This window comes from Chroicocephalus ridibundus, chromosome 6, assembly GCF_963924245.1.
Source record: "Chroicocephalus ridibundus chromosome 6, bChrRid1.1, whole genome shotgun sequence".
Lineage (NCBI taxonomy): Eukaryota > Metazoa > Chordata > Aves > Charadriiformes > Laridae > Chroicocephalus > Chroicocephalus ridibundus.
The window spans coordinates 23,839,324-23,852,010 of NC_086289.1; the positions used below are offsets into that span (position 1 = coordinate 23,839,324).

General features: G+C 40.1%; 1 protein-coding gene across 5 annotated transcripts in view; it reads right to left on the bottom strand.

The window, feature by feature from the left end:
* Nucleotides 1-12,687, bottom strand: part of NDST2 (N-deacetylase and N-sulfotransferase 2) — a 138,291-nt gene that overhangs the window by 108,348 nt on the left and 17,256 nt on the right. For 2 of the 5 annotated variants that reach the window (XM_063337871.1, XM_063337865.1), the window contains exon 2: nucleotides 4,900-5,047. The exons of the other annotated variants lie outside the window; for them this stretch is intronic. The gene's annotated coding sequence lies outside the window, so the exon portion shown is untranslated. The remainder of the gene's footprint in view (nucleotides 1-4,899; nucleotides 5,048-12,687) is intronic. 5 annotated transcript variants of the gene reach the window in all.

The window sequence follows — 12,687 nt, forward strand, 5'->3', positions numbered from 1 at the left end:
GTGGTTTTACAGGTAGAGGGAGATAACACCAGTATTTTTAAAGACAGAACACATTTAAGGAAAATTGCCTGCAGAATACCAATACACACCTAACATCCGACAGCATTAAGCTTTACAGATGCTCCTGAAGAACAGTCTTCAAACCTTATGACATCCCCGTTTCTGACAGTTAATGCAGTCTCACTGGAAACAGACCAATACAGACTTTACAGCATCACGTATTTACTCTCATCTACCCTTCTTTAAAGTACTAAAACTCTCCTATAAACAAAGTTTTGTTTGCGTGCAGATAAAACACAAACATTATTTCTCAACCATAAAGCACTCAGATGTTTTTAAAAGTTCCCTTCTGTGCTAAATCTTTCTTGTTTTACTCCATTCCCTGCCAACTGGAAACACTTGTAAAACGACACCCCCCCTCCCTGCCCCTCTGCAGGCCTGGCACACTCACCGTCGTTGCACTGACGGAAGGGAAAGATCTGGAGAAATTCCTGCTCAAGTACTCACTGCAGGGCAAAACGATTAAATTTATCCCCCATCTCATAAGTAGCCTTCTCGATTTGATAAAAGCCTTTTTTCTTTCAGTTAATACCCAGGTACCTCAGCTACTTTCAGCAGACAGCTGATGTGACAGACGTTAGATTTGATGAAGAATTCACACAACTAAGCAGGAAATGGGTAGTCAAGCACTCCTCTCAGCCATCCCTTCCCATAGGGGTCATTGCGTAAGAATCGTATTTTTATTACTGTTTATTTTCAGGGTCTTGGAGATTTCTCTCGCTCTAAATTTGGATCTGTTCAAGAGATGAAACCTGCCTGCCTTTCAGCTTCTCTGGTCTGCAGTGCTGCAGAACGCCACACAATTTACAGTAAACCAGAATTTAATAGTGCTTTGACGACTGGCGCTCATGATTTTATGAGCTGGTAGATTAGATTTTCTCCATTGCAAACCTTGATAGAGTTTAGGTGGCGGGTTTGGTGAGCCTAAATTTATCAGTTCCTCTGAACGTAAATCTACATCAAAGAGGATGGAAAGTTAAGTACTCACCTTCTCAGCGGCACCTTTGTTCAGAAGCCAGCACACAGAGCAACAGCCAACAACGCCTGGCTCACACGCACACCCTCCAGCTGGGACGGGGGGTGGGGGTGGGGGGGGTGGGAGGGTAAAATGGGCCTGGATTATAGATACACAGGGAAGTAACATCAAAGAGTACTTTAGTTTATACACGTATGAAAATCACTGCACACGGGTTGAGCAAACAACCACTTTGTTCTAAACACCAATTATTCAACAAGACAGTGCACATACTATTGTGTCTCCTTAAAAACAAGCGAAAGCAAAGACAATATTTCTTAATCACTGAAACTGATCCCCAATTATATAAAAGGAAAAGCAGGACGAGGAAGAATATGCTAAGAACCTCCTGGCTTGCTTTAAGAACTCACAGCCCACCAGTCAGAGTTGCAACTTCCATGACCATAAGCATCATGGCACCAAGAACTCGGCTTTAAATTTCACACAAGGACCTTTCTTCATAATGAAAAAGTTAAAACAGACCCTCAGATGAAGTCCTCCATACTGGAGCTCAGACAGCAGCTTAAAGCCTTGTGCCAATTGTGTGCAGAGACCATGTATAGCAATACAGTGTAGCACCATAAATTTTTGTTTTCTTAGTGCTCTTTGAAAACTAAGGTTTAGGCTTTTTTGCTTTACAAAGGAAAACCCCAATATGGGTAGACTTTTCAAATTCTTTAAATTATCTCCTCAAATTAATCCTAGGGCTACTTTCCAACCAACAGGAGTCAGCCAGCAAATGCCAAGCATAGCCACGTCCTCCCTCCCACAAGCCAGTGACTCGGCCAGCGGCTCCGTGCAACTCCTCCTCACCTTCCCTCGACACTCCAGAGCCCAGCACACACCTGACATCCATCCAGACAAGAAGCCACCGAGAGTGGCGGTGAACCTGAACACCTCTTGCTATTAACCCTATTGCACAAGCCAAACAGAGCAGTTTAGGGCTGCTCTCCATCCTCTCAGATGCAGTCAAACTGACTTTCTGTCTGCAATTTAAGATGCACTTTGGTTGATTAAGGAAAAAATCTCTGCTTGCCTTCCTCTACGCTAAAAAGGTTTTGCTCCTGTTCTTACCATCCCATCAATTCCAGTTGGCCACGTGCAACACAAATAGTAGCTTACAGTCTGGGAGCTCCCTCACCATCATTCACCTAGATGTAAACAGGAACAAAACAGTGCAACTAGTACTCTGTATCTGGGATTAGTTTGCTCCCATTTATTTGCAGCTACAGCATTCAGGCAGAATGTAGCAAGACAATGTTCTTGGAAGTCATTCCCAAAGCTTATTCACCTCTCTTCTCCCCTTATATCTTTTTACATTGTTTGCCCAACTGTTCCTTTTTTAAATATTTTTCCAAAGACACCATCTAAGATTGGTATGCAATAATGTAGATTTGAATCGGCAGGAAGCATTAGGGAGGCAAAATTAAAGAGTTAAGAGAGGCTGCCAACTTGCCTTTTTACCTCAAAAGCAAACATAAATTAAATGGGTAAAAGAGACTTACTAAATTATTCAATCTATTTTCATCAGAAAGCTGACTCTTTGATGTTAGATTATTTCCTGAATCTTTCTACCAGTCTTATATATTATATATTTGTTCTTATATATTTGTTCTTCCAACCTTTCCTTTGGGCAGACTATTCCATACTTTAATATATTTCATAATCTCATTCCCTTGTTTCCAGTTATGCCCCTTCTCACCTTAGTAAATTAATTCATTTCTATCTTTCAAGTATGTGCCTCTCAAATATTTGTAGACTCTTATCACATCTCTCAGCTACACTTCTAGTTATCACATAGCCAAGGTAGGCATGTTTGCCTGTCGGTCCCTTGGTCTGTACTCATTCGTCATGTGTCCCTCAACTCTCTTCAGTTGGTTTACATCTGTCTAGAAACAAGATGTTTGGGCCTGAACACTGGGCAAGTTAACCCTCACAGTTGTTCAAGAAAGAACTTCTCTTTAACTTGTATAACCCAAAACCATATTAATTTGATTTTTGCTGCCATGACACATCTGCAAACTGATTTATCTGCTGCGCAGCTACCCACCCCAAAGGCTTTGGGTGCTTGGAAAAACAGCAGTGTTTTTCCAGTTTCACTCTTCCCCTGGCCCACACACACACACACTTCAAGTTAAACTTTTTTTGCCTGTATTCTCTCCAGCGCCTCCCCACAAATGGGAAAGCCCTAATTTTGATGTTCTTTTATTACTTCTAGTATCTCTAGTTCTTCTGCATTAGTGTCTTCACCTACATCTGATTCACCTTCAGCATCTTAAAAGTTCAAAAAAAAAATGGCCTGTAATAAAAGTGTTAAGAACATACATTTCTCTGTAAGACACCACGAGACAAGGTCTCCACGTGGCTAAACATATTTTTGTTCAGCACTACTATGTTTACATTCCTGTGTCTTTCTGTCCCGAATTTCCTACTCTCAGCCTAAATTACATAATGCAAAAGGAAAAGACTAAGACAGAAAATCTGACATATCTTAAGCCAGGTAAGATACACAGCTAACTCAACAGCACTGTCAGAAAGCGGCAAGTATCTCCCTCTCTTCCCTTCCCTTTCCCACACATTAACCAGCCGCACATTGCCTTTGATGTGCCGCCACTGCCCTGCGCTGGCATACGCTGTGACGAGCCAGGTATTTTTCAACTTTAGATTTAGTGCACTGTACACCTGCACAAATACTTGCAAAGGCACTATGCACCACATTATGCAGGGACAGGAGAAGAGTGGGACTGTGTGGGAACTTACACCACTGAAAAATGTCCAAGGGATACTGGTTCCTGTATTCCCATTTGTAAGAACCATCTGAGCATAGGAAAGTAAACCTGAAATCCTGGAAACTGGAAAGTCCACAAAAACCCAAAGACTTCTCAAGAGCAGAGGGAAGGAGAATCCTTTTGAGCATGTGAACACTGAAGATTTCTGCATAGTTGAGGGGACAGGATGAATTGAACACAAGGTAGATCTGTTAAGGAGCTGAATTCTTTCAAGGATTAGAAAAAACCCGATGGAGTAAAGGAATACAAGAACACATTGTTTATTGGAACTTTCTCAAAAGATTTGGTCAAGTCCTTCACAAAGGGCTACTTAAGTCACTGTGCAGGCAAAAAGAACAAAGTACTGTCACAAGCGGGAAACTGGCAAAAAGAAACAAAACAAGAATCGCTGATCAGTTTTGAGCATGGAAGAAGGCTATTTGTGGAGCTCTCAAAGATTAGCATCTATTTTCTTTCAGGTTGTTATTAAATAGTTGCAAAAGAAAGCAAAAACTGAAATAAAAGTTCAACTGAACACAACTTTCAGTGAGGTTGGTTGAAAACACAGAATAATGTGCATTAGTTTAGGAAATTCTAACAGAAGAATTAGTTACTATTCTAACTGTTGGGCAGTTTGGGGCCACAGCAACAAAAAAAAAAAAGAGAAAGAAATAACAACTAGAAAGAGGAAGGAAGGTCTTTAATTATGAGCTATAAATTACTTGTAGTTACTCTGTAAGACTTTATGTTGTGTGTCAGTGGAAAGAGTCATTTGATCATCATGGTAAAAAAGTAAACAAGACATTTAGAAAACATAATATTGACATTATATATATTAACATTCTTTAACATACTCTTTCTTAACACATATCTTCACCTTTAGTGTGTTTAAGTCTACCCTGACCACTGAAAATTACCAGGGCAAAGAATATGCTTAAAACCGAAGGGAAACTATAAAAAACAATTTCAGTGTCCTTGAAATTACAGACAACAGGCTTGGAAGGAAATTCTTTCAGGTGGGATCAGGGATATCTAAAGCATTCCTGACACATTTACCTGTTATCTCTACCAACATCTTCCAGGACAGAGCATCCAGAAGGTCCCTAGACGATCCAGTACACCGCTTAACCACTTGCGCTGTTGGAAAGTTTTTCCTGAAATCTACTCTAATCCTCCAATTTAAGCTCTTTACTTCTGGTCTTACCTGTGTGAACAAGGAGAAAAAAATTGTTCTTTTTCTCTTTGCAGCACACTTTAAAATTGTTAAGTAACTTGAACTTCTCCAGCCTGAACAATCCTGATTGTTTCACTCTTTCCTTGTAGGTCACATTTTCATTGCTATTGCTTTCTCCTGAGCTACTTCATCTTGGTCCTCATCTCTCCTCAAGTATGGTGTGTAAAAGCAGCCACAGCAGTCCATCGTTCCAGTACACAGTAGAGAGAAAGACTATGTGTCTCTTTCGTATACGTTATTTGCATTCTTGACTCATGTACAGGGTATGATCCACTACAACACCTGCTTCTTACCACAAGCCTACTACTTAGCTAGCCTTCACCGCTCAATATTTGTGCAGCTGATAAATCTTGCCTGAACAAGATGCTTACCTTAAGCAACAACAAAACACACGGTAAAATTAAAAGTCAAGTTATTTAAAGTGGAAGGGAAGAATTAAGGGAGAAGAAGCTGTGCATACCCATGTAATCCATTATCAGAGCAATACTTTAGTAAACGCTAGCAATAAATATGAAAATAGAAACATCTTTAATGTCTACAAACACCAAAGAGATAGGGATTTTTACGGTTTGAGGTGTTTTTTTAGCCTCCTTGCCTTTCAGTGAGATGTGTGCGCTTAAATCTCTTAAGTGTTTCTGAAACTCTCGCTCATAATTACATAATTGTCCATTATGGAGATTTTATCACTTCCTCCAAAACAACTGACCATCAGGTACTACTAGAAACAGAACACCATGTTACACACATCATCTCTCTGACTGGATATGGCATTCTCATCTTCTTTTTTTTTTTATTTCTCCTAAGTGCATTTTATGACGCAAAACAAGCCAAAAAGGAGACTGGGTTTTATAATAAAATGAATTATGATATCAAGGAAATAAAGTCATGAAATGATGGATAGAAATTTATCTTTCATGTATTTGTGCATGGATGTATGAGTTCTGGAAGCTATCACACAGTATTTACGGCAAGACCTAAAAACGTCACCTACAGTTAAAGACAGGAAGCAGTATTTTGTGACCAAATTGTTGAGAAAGCATCATGTCATTTGTTTCAACTATGTTCTCATTGCTATTTACACTACAGAACACACCGAAAGGCTTCAGCCATGGTTAAGGTTGCTGTATATCATGCATCTACCCAAACGCATACACAAGCACACAACCCTATCTGTATATATAAACAGATTTCTGTATACCTAACAAAAGACAGTCCCTGTCCCACATACTTTTCAAAAGAAACAGAGATAGCACATGAGCATTAGAACTGAAGTATTACCCTAATTTGACAAAAACATAAGTGAGGCAGCACTGAAGTAAACTACCAAAGTTCACATGAAAAGCAGAGCAAGGGACCTAGTTCAATTTTTTTAATCCCAATTACAGCATACTAACCACAAAACAATCCTCCTGCATTCCTTTCCCTAATCACCAAATAATGCAGATGTAAGATGCCAGCATCTAACACTCATTCACAGTAATACTGGTGGCTAAACAACACGTAACAATTCTCCAAGAGAAAGCAAGAAATACTTTCATTCTTTACCGTCTGAATTTAGGAAGCCAGTATCACTGTTTTCATTCCTCCTTCTCTGCCAGTTCATACCAAAGGCCTACCCAGACGGCGTTTAAGAGAACAATTTATTTCGCAACTGAAGGAAACTAAGAACTCAGTCACTGCAATCCAACTCCAGCAGTTGGTTGTTAAGTCATGAGAGCTAAAAAAATGCTTTAGTTACTTCACCCTTAAAACAAAACTATCAGGGAGTGCTACTAGAACCGCTGGGAAGAGAAAAATCACACAATCACACCTTAAGCTAAAGTACAGCGCGTCTGTACGTGAACAGACTTTAAGAAATAGAGAATTAACTGAAGAAACATTACCAAAACTGTCGCAGACATTTTCATCTACACTTGAAAAAAGCATGCAAAAAGAGCTAAGAGTGGCATCAGAAGCCAGCGTGTACTTTCACGAAGAAAATCGGAAACACTGCAGGAAATGATGGAAAAGAGAACAGCTGAACCAGAAACTAGGTTAGAAAGGGACATCTCCCCAGAGCCCTAACAAATCCATTACAAGACCCTAGGGAGATGTTAAAAAACAAGGGCCTTTTGTAGCAATGTTTAACACTCCTTTATGCGCCACAGTGCATATATTTACCAAGAAGAGTAATGCGGCACACTGAAACTAAAAATACAATTGCGTACTGAAAGAAGTTAGGAAGACAAGGCAGCGTTTGATCAAAGACACACACAAGGTAACAGACTGCGGAAGGGTACAAATGATGTGAGAAAAACTGATATGGGCTTATTTCAAAGAGCAGGGAAGAAACCACAGAGAGCGAGCTGGCAGAAAGTATCAGGGAGGTTATACTTGCAGTTTAGGGAAAAGCCTCATGCAGCATTACAGGCAAAGCACAATCTGCAACAAGCAAGCAAAAAAGCCAAGTACCCATGGGCACCGTGGGCACACAGGGAAAACCGTGTAACTGGGTGCTTTTATGACCTATTTTGCTCATTTTATATTAATGATAGCTTTCTAATCACTTTATGTTTGTATCCAGGCAACAGGACCAACCGTGCATGTAAGAGATCAGGATGCTATTAATATATTTTTAAGCTGGGGCAGATGACAATTTTTTACGGAAGCAGTGAAGAATCCCAGGCCTTGTTCTCTCTTCCAACCAACTGGACAAAAAAACAAAACGTCCCCCTCACGCTCCAGATTAAACGCTCTGCAGCCATACAGCAGCAAATTGCTCCCATCACGCAAATTATCACGTGATAAGCGCCAATTCCACTCCTATCCTGTGATACAATTACTTCCAGTCAGAAGACACAAAAAGATCAGTAAAAGTTGGCAGGAAATGGGTAATTGGGACAATTCATAAACTCCACAACTTGCTTTCCAGCACGTCTGCAGAGTCCTGAGAAAACTGGGTGGACGATGGGACAAATTAACTTTTTTGCCGCCGTGGATCCAATCTGCTGTCCAACTTTCTCAGCTCTGAGTGAGATATTACAGTTCTTGCTCTCATCCTGTATCCCTCACACACAGCTTTCAATCTAGCAACATCAGAATGATTTACCGCAGAAAATAGAGAGTCCTCCCAGTAAAGATAAGGTAATGTATGCGAACAGCTAAATGGCAATGGGATTTTCTGGCTCATACCAGAAAGAGTAGCACACCAACCTCAGCTAAATACAGAATCCATCCCCTCTATCCAAAAGAAATGCCTGTACGCTATTAATATCACAAGATGAAGCTCAGCTGTATAAATAAAACCTCTCATTTCAGCTGAGTCTTCATCATCTCTCTGGCATCCATCACCTTCTCCTCTTCACAACAAAACTCTCAGGAGGGCCCTTCAGTGTAGGTTTTTCATAACAAGCCTGTTGCTCAAGTACACTGGACAGGAATGCAAGTCTGGTTTTATTATCTCCTCTTGGCAAGTTAACATTTATGAAAGATTAGGTTGGAATTAAGAAAAAAAAAAAATCAAACAATGAAGTTCTGAAGGAAATGTTCAAGAACGCATTTGCAAGTCAGCATGGTTTAAAATGGAAATGTATTGTCTGGATGTCAAGGGGACCTGCATGCTCTTTCAAGAGACTCGCTGACGTGCTGAATGACCTCAGGCACATCACTTGATCTTTCCCACATTAAAAAAAATTTCCTTATATGACCTTCCTAGGTACCTCACTTTGAGAATTAAAAAATAAAGACACTGTAAATCCTCCTATTATTATTACTGCTGTTACTATGGGGGCTGGAACTGTCGTCAGCAAACAGGCAGGACATAATTTAATTTTCTTCAAATATTTATTATGCGACAACATATCCATCTGTTTAACACTCACTATATTTAGTTTCTATCTTAAAAAGCACAGGGAAAGAAAATACCAGTTTCTGCCTCTCACTTCCACATATTCTTTCCAGCCACATATGCACTAATAAATGGCCGCTTATCCTTTCAGCTGCAGCACACAAGAAATTGCAAGAAAGCGGACAAAATTTCAGCTTGGATGAAAACAATTCCAACCACAAATTTATTCTCCAATATGCCAAAACCAAAATCCCTAGTTTTAGCAGTGTTAAATAAATTTTAATTTCAGCATTGAGGGCAAAGGACAGGATATGAAGAAAAATGGTGGGAAGAGAGGAGATAGATGGCAATAAAGCACTGGGCACAATGACCACATGCTAAAAGAGGACAGATAAAAAAATATTACATATCTATACAGAAAAAGTAACTTTTCAGTAGCATTAATTCCTCTCCAGTACATTATAAAATAAACCATCATTCTTAAGTAACAGCTGTTAGACAAAGGTGCCTTTGGCATCTAAATGTATTCTATTTGGACACTTTTATGAAAAGGCTTCTCTTCGCTCATTTGCACTGTCTTCTTCCATCCGCCTGTATGCAAAAATCTTTAACATGTCTCACATCATATCACTGGGACTTTGAGATTATATAAGTCAAGGAGGTAGCAAAAATTCTAAACTAATTAACAGACACTGACTGAATCTGCCAATGCGGAAAACAAAAAAACAGAAGACACCAGCTAAAATGCACTCACTTCCTTTTATTCTTCCCGATTCCCTTCTCTATTATTCCAATCCTGAGATCATGAACTGCTCCCAACTCACCTCAGCTCTTGGCAGCAGCATCCCTTACACCACGCCAGTCCTGGTCCACCAACGCAACTCCAACACACAGAGCTCAGCCCTAACTGGGAGTACGCCCTAATTTTCTAGAGCTATTTATAAACTGTGATACAACATCAGGTCAGTCATGACTCTCTCTGAGGCCAGTATCTGATACTGCAACAAAAAAGAGCATGGAGTTCAGGCCAAAGAAACTCCAGCACATAGGTGAAAATTAATAAGGCAAAGGTATAAATGCAAAAAGATGCCCTAAGTTATGATGCTCAGATTGTTTTTAATGGTTCCTCTTCAGATCTATTGCTGACAAGTCTTCCTCCATTTTCACAGAATCAAAAGATAACATCTTATAACAGTGATACACTTACATCATTTATTAATTTACTGGTATTTGATGGTTTGAATGGATAGCGAACAGTAACTCCCTCACAGAGTGTCAGTATTTTGTCCATCAACTATGGATGTTTGCTGACTTGTCTTTTTGGTCATGAACTGTGGACACCAAACGCATGAAGAAAATGAATTTTCAAAAAACCGTAACAGAAGCAGTAAGGATCTAAATAGCACCTTTTTGCACACAAAACAAAAAGAAACTTAATAATTTAGGAGAGACACTGATTGTTTTGAATCACTTCTGTGTTTGCAACCATAACCCACCAGCTCTGTTTCTCTTTAGTGGCGTTGCCTACTTGTTCAGGAGCCACCTGAATGGACAAGGTACAGGTAGCCCTGCCGAGGCCCGGCTGGTGCCCCGATGCCGCAAGGGAGCATCAACGCTACAAACCAACAGAGTCAGGGCTGCTCTGCACCAGCGTGGCCCCACCGCTTCAGGCATGGCAGAGTAGGACTGGATGATATAGGGCCTTTTTATCTGGAAATGACAAAATAAGATCAACCGGCTGCCAGAGCACTTCTCAATCCACCAGTATACGACCCATATCAGCAGCACGGAAACACAGCTGCCCACTTACGAGTCACACTCCTCTAGAGCAAGGGTTGAGCACCGGCCTCTAACCTCTCTTCAGTTTCTCAACAAGGACAAAGGTTCAGACAAACAAACAGCAGATAAACTTCGGTCCAAAATGAGATAAAGCTGGACTTTGTTTAAATAGAACATGATTTGACAACAGGTTAAAGATGTGCCACTGTCTGCCTAATCCATCTGAATCTCAACTAAGTCTACTCTATGTGTTACAGTTCTTGAAGATACCTCCAGAAAAAAAAAATCCACATTATTCCTCAACCCCATCAAAAGCTTGCATTTACTTTAAGTAGCCTGCCTGCATTGTGGAATACGTTTCTACCTAACATTTTATCACCTGTAAACTGGATATAACACCTTGTTTTTAGTGGGATATTCATAATTGTTTTGTGGTCTGGTAAGAATCATAGTTATTTAAAACACTTTAAAATTATAAGGGACATAAAAGTGTCATTCTGAATTTGGCCTAAAACTCATTCACATCAGCATCCTACCACCTGTACTGTACAGTTCCAGGTATTCCCAAGACTAGCAGAAGAAAGCCGTGAAGACAAATGTGCAAAATAGTCATCAAGAAAAGTAGTCCTTATTATCATTTATGTTTAGGGATAACCTAAGCTCAAGGAAGCTGTCTGTTCCTTCCAAAGGGCCTTAAAAGTCTGTTTTCATGTGCAAGATTTGTCTATGTAATATTTACTACTCTTATAACACATAAATATCAGATTACTTTTGACCCCACAAAGTTTTGGCCTCAATGATGTACTGCAGCAAGAGCGCAGAGTTCCACAGACCAACCCGTGCATCGAATTAAATATTTTTCCTTTGGCCAGAAATGAATTTGTTACTTTCCAGCATCACTGACAGCCTTCCTTTCTGATGACAAGAAGCTGTCTATTCCTAAACCACTACTCAAAACAAGAAATTGTCAATACCTGTTTTAGAGAGAAACTATTTCATAAATAAAAAGTACTCTGTAATGACTGTAATTCATAGAGATGCTGGAATCAGTATGAAAGCTACCGACAATGCATACACTGCACCTTCTGCATCTGAGATGATGCTTCTTAGCAGCGGTATCACCCTTTGTGTGCCCCTGCACTAGGGCTTAAAGAGCAGAGCTTAGAGCACCTTCCTCACAGCTCAGCACCGAGGCCTAGGAACAACAGCACCAAAGTCCCATCATGAAATTACCAGCAATACCATCGTCATGAAGAATGACGGTAAATACAGAGTTTTTAAAGGGCTGATGGGTTTTCTGAGCACGTCAGCACTAGTGTAGTATACTAGAAAGAGACACTTCTCTCTTGATGGTGGGAACAAGCACAACAGCTGTACGAATTAGCTATTCACTGGAGTCTTGTTCTTCTGAATTTGCCATCAGACATAATTCCTACCTGCAGGATGTGAAGTACACAGCAGTTGGTGCCTTCACGATGCTATTTTACAGAATTAAGAAAGTGGCATATATAAAAACCAGACAACTGACACCTAAAAATTACTGAAAAAGGTTACTTAGCTAACTGACAGAAAGGAAGAAATACATTGAACAACCCACTCAAGAGATTCTGATACAGTAATTTGTCCTCTTCATCCACCCCAAATTGTTAGAGCAGCCTGAATAAGGCATTTCCTTATACTTTTCGCTGCCATGAAGTGGATCTTCTGTCCTGATCAGGCCAGAACTACTGACAGAAGCTGGAGCCAAACCCCCATCAGTGTGCTGGCTAGCTTCCCCTCCATCATCTGAAAACTTCAATAGGAAGCGTGTGACCCTCTTCCCAATTAAGAACCCTCACACAACCAGTAATTCATCTCTTGCAATTACAGGTGGCCCTGAAATAGATTAAATATCTCGCTATCCATCTTCAGAGGTACTCTTATTTGATTTCAGTTTTTCTTGTATTGACATCTGGAAAACATGGCTGGATATATCTAAATACTGTTAAAGAGATCTGATATTATC